This window comes from Cibotium barometz, chromosome 5 (assembly GCF_041138505.1).
Source record: "Cibotium barometz isolate CiBa-2024 chromosome 5, ASM4113850v1, whole genome shotgun sequence".
Taxonomy (NCBI): domain Eukaryota; kingdom Viridiplantae; phylum Streptophyta; class Polypodiopsida; order Cyatheales; family Cibotiaceae; genus Cibotium; species Cibotium barometz.
The window spans coordinates 16,335,330-16,345,480 of record NC_141050.1 but is presented as its reverse complement, the minus strand read 5'-3'; positions in this window follow the sequence as shown (position 1 = coordinate 16,345,480).

Genomic DNA, 10,151 nt, shown 5'->3' with positions numbered 1-10,151 from the left:
TCAAAAGAGTTTTAAATTTAATTTGGTACAATATTGCAAGTGAGCTAATTAAGTTGAATTTGTCTTTATTTATGCTTTTTGAAGCCACAATGGCTAACAAGCCACAGTTGCAAAATTACACAACTGATTTAATTAAGATCTTTTTCTTCAAAAAGCTCAGCATGCACGACCTCCTCTGGTAGGTGTGGGGAGAAGTGAAAGTTGTCCATCCATTCGGGGATCTAGCAGCACGAACCATTCATACTCAGTCCTCAAGGAATCAAGCACCTCAAAGGTGAATCCAACATAAACAATGTTTTGGATATGTGGTTCAAGAACCAAAGACAAAATCATGGTAGTGGTCTTGATCTCCAAACAAACTAGCACTAGGAACAAGATCAAATGTGTGTGATATTTGTGTTATCTCAAACTAATCTCAAACCCACCCAGACCATATAACTAATCAAAGTAGAACAACTTTTGAACTCACTATAACTTGGGGCAACACATGCCAACTTTCCAAGTTGGCAACACATGCCAACTTTCCAAGAAAACCAACTCAACTTCCCCCTGTCTCACTCTCACACAAGGGTACAATGATTTTTACAAAGTGATAAAAAGGTTATACAATGATTATGATGTATGGCAACAACTCACAAACTTTCCCCAAAACTGATGACAACAAGATACCACCACACAATATTCACAACAGAACAAATCGGTACAAAGCTTGGGATCAGACATATAGACTTGTCACCATCTTGACAAGGTTGGCACATAACCCTTCTTCACAATTACCTTAGATGCTTCAAAAAAATTTAGACATATGATCTTCATCATCATGCTTGACAGACCAATAGGAAATAACCTTTTAAACAATAGTCTCCACCACTTAAAAGTGAAGCTTGTGTTGAGAAGGAGTATAGATAGGACTCAATCACACAAACATCATCATGGTCCTGTATGTATAGCAGCAAAAGGACTAGTCTTCTTAATCTTTACTTCACTTTGTGTCTACCATGAGCTTTATCTCATGAAGGTCTCCACATATGCATCAGCATATTCACTTTTCTCAACTTGTCGATGGCTTCACGGCTCTACAACATCAACTGCCAAGGTCTTCACTCCATCTATTCAAAGGTCTTTGGCTTGTCTCCACATAAACACACAACAAGGCTTGCATATAGCTCTCGGTCCAGCTTGAAATCCTCTCTGTGTGAGCTTGGCTCTTCAAAGTAGCAGTATCTCCTCTTATGTCAGCACCTAAAAGCCACCCCTGGATATCCCACCATTCTCTTTTATAACGAATGTAATCAGCCACCCCTGGTGGATATCCCACCATTCTCTTTTATAACGAATGTAATTAGCCACCCTCACGTCTCAATGAAAGAGGATGAAATCGCATGGGACCAAGTATCCATCATGCCAAGACTCCTTCTCCATTATGATCAGGTCTTGAACCTTCCTCCATGCCATCATATGTTCCATGCTATTGCTAAGAGCATCCCTTATCTCATGTGCTTCCCATTTCCAGTCTGTCGTGTTCAGTCGGTGCCATCGAACTTGCCAGTTCCAGGTTAGTCCAAGGACATACCTTGCTGAAGTTGGCCTCTATATTCAATATCCCTCCCAACCCATGTAACGATTCTATTTTAATATAGGTTTCAAGAAGAAAGAGAGTGCACTTCGAGAGAGACTATATGGCTAGAAACGTTAAGAAAGTGATAGAGTAAAAATATTAGTTTCGAAAATCTGAAAAGAAATAAGAAGATAAGAATAGATCTATTAAGAGATAAATATCTCCAAAAATAGAATTTCGAATTTAGGTGATAGGTCATATTTAGAGTACTTTTACATATTTAGAGTCCATACAGACTAAAAGTATGGAAAAGCAATGTGTTTTTGAAGGCGACGCGTTTGCGGCTATATACAGACGTTTTTGCCTAATCTACCCACAATGGCTTTATAGATCAGATGCCTTTCGGTTCTTTTCAATGGATACATGACCATATTCTAAGTTTTTATCAAAGAGTTATGGCCGACACAATTTGTTGGTTCTTTCAGAGTCTCTACACAAGGAAACTATAAGAAGCAGCAAGTAGCCTCAAGGTGATATTCTAGAAGACTAGGCCAGCTGTTGTGCCTTGCATGGGTGAGGAAAAAAACATTCTCTCTAGGAATCAAGACTAGCAGTTGCCCAAATTATGATAAATTACCCTATGGATTATTTAATTTTTAGAAGACTGGGATAGAACTAGGTCTTGAGCCTGGAAGGCCGAATTCTAGATCATCGGCAGTATAAAAGAAAAGAATAAGAGAGCCGGTTTGGCTTGTATGAAATTGATTCATGTATAAATTTTTTTATAAATCTTGTCTTGGCATTATTGTATTGTGTAAAAAGGCTATTTTAACAAACCTTGTGAAAAGGGCCTTAATTAAGGAACATGTTTATTTATGTCAAACAGTGTGGTAGGATTAATTAGAAAATAAATTGACACGTGAGTAGGGTGGAAAGTGGGAGGATGGAATGCCTGACGACGGCACCATCCTACAGACGGGTGGACCCGATTAGTCGGATAGCTTTCCAACATATTAAGTGAAAGACCTATGTTAGATAAGTAGGTTCTTGGGTAATTCTATTCTACAAGGCTAGGCCAGCGGCTGTGCCTTGCATGGGTGAGGAAAAAAACGTTGTCTCTCTAGGAATCAAGACTAGCAATTGCCCAAATTATGATCAATTAGCGTATGGGTGATTTGATTTTTAGAACACCATGCTCCCCCTGTGGGATAGAACTAGGTCTTACCTATGAATCGTATCCTTGAATCTCTGCATGGTCAAGATGTCGATGAGTAGGAAATTTTCTCCAAGATAAGACTTAGTGGACTATCTTAAGTGTTTCCCCTATTTTGGAAGGGGGGAGCCTTAGAGTTACCAATCGATCAGTTGTCGCCGATCTTATGAGGTTTGATTGGTTATTACCAATCGATCGGTTGTCACAGATCCACCCTAAAGCTATCCTCCCGCTTTGGGGGAACAACCCACTAGATGCTCGGAGTTGGACCCATCTAGGTGGATGAGCTGCTTGCTTCGTGGTGCGAGGGGCAAGTGGTGCAAATAAAAGCCAGCTAAGGAGCACACCCCTCGAGGGGGTAGGTGGGACTCAGTGGAGGCTTTGAGTTTTAAACGTCACCCACGCCGAAGGATGAGGGAACTGGGGACCCACTTAGTAGTCCTTACCAAGCGGGGTGAGTGATGTTCGGAGTTCTAGACCCCTCCATGAATAATTGCTACCGCAGGAACCATGTCGCCCATGTTGGTGTGCAAGGGTTGCCTGGGAGCACGTGAATAATGTAATGAGCAAATGATAATGTTATGATTGTGTTTGAAGATCCATTTGTTTTCAACTATTTTAGAATAACTATCTTAATGAATCAGTGATGGGAAATAATTAAAGAACCTGTTTTTATATGTTTCACAATGTGGTAGGACCTAATTAGATAACAAAAATGATTGGGTGAGTGGGTGGATGGATTCCCTGATGGCACCATCCTATGGATGGGTGGACCCGATGAGTCGGGTTACTTTCCAACATAATTATTATTTAGGATCCGTAATAGAATAGCGCCCAAATAAGTCCATTTTAGGAGAACGAGCTAGTGGCCGTGCCTCATAAAGAAAAGAGGAAAAGGCATTGGTTTCCATGTACCAAGTGTGGACTTGTTCCATCCTCGATCACACACATTGATTGCCGATTGATCAGAGGAATAGATTCCTATTAGAATAATTACGTTTTCCCTGCGAGATAGAGTTAGGTCCCTTCGTTTGCTTGTATCCTCATATTTCCAAGAGATCAAGGTGTCGTCAATCGAAGACAAAGGGGACTTAGCTGCCTATCAAAAGGATCCCCTTGAGCCAGGTAGGGCGGGGACCTTACAAATGGTATCAGAGCCGATCTTAGTTCCTACGATTTGTTATTTAAAGATTATTTATCAAGGGATTAAAACAAGTGATTATTTATCATATGAGGACGAATCAATCATCTCTACTAGCCATAGAAGTGGTTTGAATATCCTCACATGTTGAGACAATCATCCTATGAAATTGTGCTTGTATCTTGGGGGTGCACACGCAAGATATTTGTACAATAAATTTGAGAAATAAAATTGGGGAGAAAACCTTTTAAGGAAAAACATAGGATGATCTAATTAAGAAATCAGTGAACTGAATGACTAGAAGGATAGATCGAAACTTTGTTTAGAGAATTTTTTAGGATATATCTCATTAATTTGTATATTTTAAATTATTAAGATAATATCTCCATTAAGGAGAGACATGTGTATGGTACCAATACAAGTTTGAATAGTTGACATGTGAATGCCATCACTGGATGCTTTATACACTAACGATCGTCCGGTTCTTGGCTCCATCTCGGACAAACATGGGTCTAACTTCAGATATTACCAATAAAATGAAACTCTCGTGTGTATTAATCTTAAGTGCCTTTAGATGTGGTGCTATGATAAGTGTTTGATAGTTTTGAACTTTTCATGATAGCTTTATGGTAGATGGTAAGGGAAGACTAAATTTTGAATTGTTTTCTTGATGAAACTTAGTCCTTTTTTGAAGTTTGTATGATTTTATTTTTATCTTTAGAATAGGAGGCTCAATCACCAAAAAAATAAAAAAAATAATAGTTGAATGAAAATCTCTAGTATTACCAAGGGAAACTTGAAATTTTACCCTTTCATGATTTTATTATGATGTAAATTCTAGATTAACATGCCTATGACCAAGGATATAAGTAAAGTTAGTCAGCTATCGTTGACAATAACGAATAATTATTGCTTTAGCCTATTAGAGCAATCTAAGGAGAGTATTACTTTTCCTATAATATATGAGGTCAAATTTTATACATGAGTTGATCTAAATGAGTAGACTTATCAGTGGTGGATGGAGAGTGTCCTAGTAGTTAACCATGTTAAGTGTTGTACCTATTATATCATATAGGAAATATCATGAAGTTTATATAGGCGAACTAAGTAAAGACCTTTCCTTAAGAAAGAGAGTTTGAGTCTGAGATACTTCTTATTAGATATTTTTTAGGCAAGATGAAGTTTCTCGCCAAGAAAGCTTGGATAATGGCATTAAAGAGGTCCTTCATGGAGCCCGCCAACCGGAGCCATTCAAAGGTGAACGAAGGAATTTGGGAGAAGAAGTAGAGGCTTAGATAGAGTCCATGGACGAGTATTTTGATGTAGCTGGATACAATGAAAGAAGCAAGTTCGCCCTTGCTTGTTTAAAAATTGCGAGAAATGCTTGGATTAGTTGGAAGAACTATTGCCAATCTAACCACTAGAACCAAAATTAGTTGTTGTCATGAGATGCCATGAAGGTACATCTTTGTGAAAGGTTTTGTCCTCGAGGATTTTGGGAGGATAAAATGAATGAATTTTTGGAGCTAACCCAAGAAAGGAAGACCCTAGAAGAATACCACCAAAATTTTGTTAAACTTCTCCAATTTGCTCCAGAGATGGATGAGGTAACTCTTTTCTATCAATTCATTTGGAAGCTTAATCTGCCTTGAATAAACTAGTCTAGAATGCAAAACCATCCTCCATTTCAGAAGCCATAATTATGGCCAGAGACTATGATAAAGTTTTTTATATGGAAAGTGTCCAGAAGGACGTGAGTCCTTCCATGTTAATCAGGAAGAGGTCTCCTAATGTCGAGCCCACCACCCCTGGCTAAGAGGAATCATGAGCTAGAGCAAAATCAAGGTCAAGAAATAGGGATAATAGGGTTAGAGAGCAGATCTCCGACTCGTAAACATCGCATTAGAACCTTTCAAGAAAGAAGATTTTTAAGATGCCAACAACAAGGTCATCAAGAGAAAAATTACCCTTTCCTATCAAGATCATCCCCAGCTAGATCAGAAGAAAGACCAATCTTTCATACAACAAGATTAGAAAGAAGTGCTCTCTCTCACCTATATATCAAGAATACAGACAACGTAATGAGCTTTTCCATATGAGAACAAATGCTTTAGGTGTAAACAACATGGCCACATTTCCCTAACTAACCAAGGACTCTTCTCTTCCCAAATCATGGAAAGGGGAAACCTAATAGGATGGGCCTATATCAATCCAAGAGGCAAGGCTAGCCCTAGTGTCAACCAAGGCACGCCACAAAGCCAAGTAGCATGGTATGTTTAGGGGAGTTCCACCACTAGTTCTATTTCAAATACATCGAGCACAAATAAGGATGTGATTTTAGCATCATCCAATCCTGCAAACCTTGTCTCAAGCTTTTTTGGAAGAGTGTCTATGGTTTTTAGAACATGAATCCTATCCTCCGAGTCGACAAGCTCATATTCTTGGTCCTCATCTTCACCATCCAACATCTAGTTTTTATAAGGTCTATCTCGATACCAATGATATGACCTTTTATGTTACATGCTCTATAGATATGAAGCGATACAAGTAGTTGTGTTAGGCTCATTGTGGCAAGAATGCCTTGACTTATGGGGGATGCGTCTTCCCAATATATCATTAGAGTGAATCTCTTCCCTAGGAGATAGTGTCTCCATCATGCATGCCCTTCTTGTTGCTAAGAACTCCTCCTACATCCAGTTGGCATCGGTAATAAAAAAACTTTGAAAGGTTTACCAAAATCTAGTAGCTTAAGAATAGGGTTGGTTTACCAAGGTAGTCTTTAATTTATCAAATTCACTTCGACATATAGGAGTCCATTGGAATAAAGTATTGTTTTTTAGCAAGGCTATTAGTGGAGAAGCTATCCTTGCATATATTAGGGTATGAAGATCCAATAATCGCCCAATTAGTCTCGAAAATCCCTTGACTTCTCTCACTCATTTGGGTTCAAGCCAATCTATTATTGGTTGAACTTTAATGCGGTCTACAAAAATGCCATCCTTGGACACACTAGCAATCCCAAATATTCAACATGTCTATGGAGAAGGTACATTTAATCTTTTTAGTAAAGAGTTTATGCTTCCTCAATTTTTCAAAGGCCTTGCACACATGTATTTCATGGTCAGTAGCATTCTTTGAATATACTAGAATGTCATGAAAGAAGACAAGGATAAATACATAAAACCTACAAGGTGCAAGTTTAGTTCCAATATAAAATTTAACTTCAAAACAATCGACGGTCATGGATTGGGAATTGTTTATACTAGGGTGATGGTAGTTGTGGATGGTGCGTGGAGTGGGTAGCCTAATGAGGCCCATGTCTCCCAAAACAAAACATTATGGCTAGCCCTGATGTCAACCAAAGCAAGCCACAAAGCCAAGTGGATTGTTTAGGGAAACAAGCTACTTCCACCCGTGGTTCTATTTCAAATGCATCAAGCATAAACAAGGATGTGATTTTAGTATCATCCAATCATGCAAACATTGTCTCAAGATTTTGTGGAAGAGTGTCCATGGTTTTCAAAACGTGAAAGCACATGAATCCAATGCTCCGAGTTGGCAAGCTCTAGGAGGGACTCATATTCTTGGTCCTCATCTTCACCATCCAACATCTAGTTACAAGCTCTATCGATATCAATTGATGTGGTGTGAACTTCTATGTTACATGCTCTATAGACATGAAGTAGTTTGAGTGGTTGTGTTAGACTCGTTGTGGCAAGAATGCCTTGACCCATGGGATCCGTCTTCCTAGTTTATGATCGGCATCAGAGTGGTTCTGTTAGACTCATTGTGGCAAGAATGCCTTGACCCATGGGATGCGTCTTCCTAGTTTATGATCGGCATTAGAGTGAATCTCTGCCCTAGGAGATAGTGTCTTCATAATTTTAAGGCATAAACTACTATTAGAAGCTCCAAATCATAGACATCATAATTTTTCTCATGAGGTCTGAGTTTCCTGGACTTGTATTCTACTGCATGCCTTTTCTCCTACGGCACATCCACTGGCATTGATTAACCACTTTAAAAGGTTTACCAAAATCTGGTGGCTTAAGAATAGGGTTGGTTACCAAGGTAGTCTTTAATTTATCAAAAGCACTTTGACACATAGAAGTCCATTGGAATAAAGTATTCTTTTTCAACAAGGCTGTTAGTGGAGAAGCTATCATGGTGTATATTGGGGTATGAAGATCCATCGATACCACCAGTCAATCCCAAAAATCCCCTAACTTCTCTTATATATTTGGGTTCAAGCCAATCTATTATTGGTTGGACTTTAATGGAGTCTACAAAAATGCCATCCTTGGACACCACCAATCCCAAATATTTAACACGATCTATGGAGAAGGTACATTTTCTCTTTTTAGCAAAGAGTTTATGCTTACTGAAAATTTCCAAGGCCTTGCACACATGCATTTCATGGTCTCAGCAGCATTCTTTGAATATACTAGAATGTCATTAAAGAAGACAAGGACAAACTCATCAAGTGTTCTTTAAAGATCAATTTCATAAGACGATTAAATGTGGTAGGAATAGTGGTTAACCCGAGTGGCATAATTGTGAACTCAATAATGCCCATAATGAGTACTGAATGTTGCTTTTGAAATATCATGCTCCTTAATTCTGGTTTAGTAATACCTTGACTTCAGAATCAGTCTTTGTAAAGATCTAGGCACCACACAATCTATCTATGAGTTCATTAGTCTTAGGAATGGGATACTTGTTCTTGATGGTCGACTAGTTCGGTCTCTATAATCAATGCATAGCTTGAGTGTCGTGTCTTTCTTCCTCAAAAAAAGCATAGGCATACCCCGATGGGATATATTGGGCCGAATGAATCCTTGTTCCAAAAGCTATCTTAGTTTCTCCTTAAGCTCAATGACTTTTGGAACTACCATTTTGTAGGTCTACTTGGTTGTAGGTCAAGCTCTAGGAATCAGCTCTATTTCGTGGTCCACTTCTCGAGGTAGGAGGTGTATCACAGTTCTGGGAACACATCATCATATTCTCTTGGCCACTCTGGTGGTTCCCTAGATTCTGGCCCCTTTTCTACTGGATTCGTCTTGACAACCTAAATGGCTTGTTTCTTTCTCAGCCCCTTTAGTAACTGGGAGCCTTTTGTCAATTGCAATTATGGAGACCCCAAGGTTCCAATCCCTTGAACCTTGTTTTCTTTGAGATAGACAATACCCACATAGTCGGCGTGATGAAGGTGGAGCATTGAGTTCAATCAGATTACAATGGCAGTGCCAAAGAAGGTCTATTTTTTATTATGTGATTGAGGATTGCTTTTTGTGGTGGAGAGAGAGAGAGAGAGAGAGAGAGAGAGAGAGATGATAATGATGGTATTAACATCAACAACATGTGAGACCTATAGGACCAATACATTGGTTATATGGATTGCTTTTTGTGGTGGAGAAGAGAGAGAGAGAGAGAGAGAGAGAGAGAGAGAGGATAATGATGGTATTAACATCATTAGGTGAGGAGAGAGAGAGAGAGAGAGAGAGGGGATAATGATGTATTAATATCAACAGGTGAGACCTATAGGACCAATACATTGGTTATATGGATCGAGAGTAGCGAGAGACACGAGGCTTTAAACAAAGAAGAAAAGAACATAAGATTCCGCTCCCTTTTGCTTGAGTTGTGCTCATGAGTTCTTTGGTTATCCACCATAGCTTCATAACCTTTGAAAGCTTGGGATTTGCCTATACAACTGCAATCTCGGCTTCTCAGTTCTTGAAGGTGATCAATACATTGTTATAGCTTCGGCCATTCTGCTAAATGTCTTTATGAAGCTTGCTTGCTGCAGGTACCACCCATTGGGGAGGCCAACATAATACATCCAACATATACCACCTCACAAAAACATTATACCTCACCATGGCAGGTCTGAGACCACCTCACTTGTCACAAATGATAAGATATTTCTCTCAGTTTTCAAGGGGCGCAGGGCCGGAATAATTTTAATGCATTTTTATATACCATTGATATCAGTCGAGACTTATTTATTGATTATCTCCATCACCCTCCACCATATTTGAATTATACACACATCACATACCAGCAACACTTGAAGCATTAAAAAACCTTAAGCACGAAGACCTACAAGATATCTTCACTTTTCTAGAGTTTAAGTATACATTTACTCTTATATTGCCTTCAAATCCCAACACCACAGTGGCTTTGAAGCCCCTACATCTTTTACTTCTAGACCAGCCATTTCAACACAAAGAAATGTG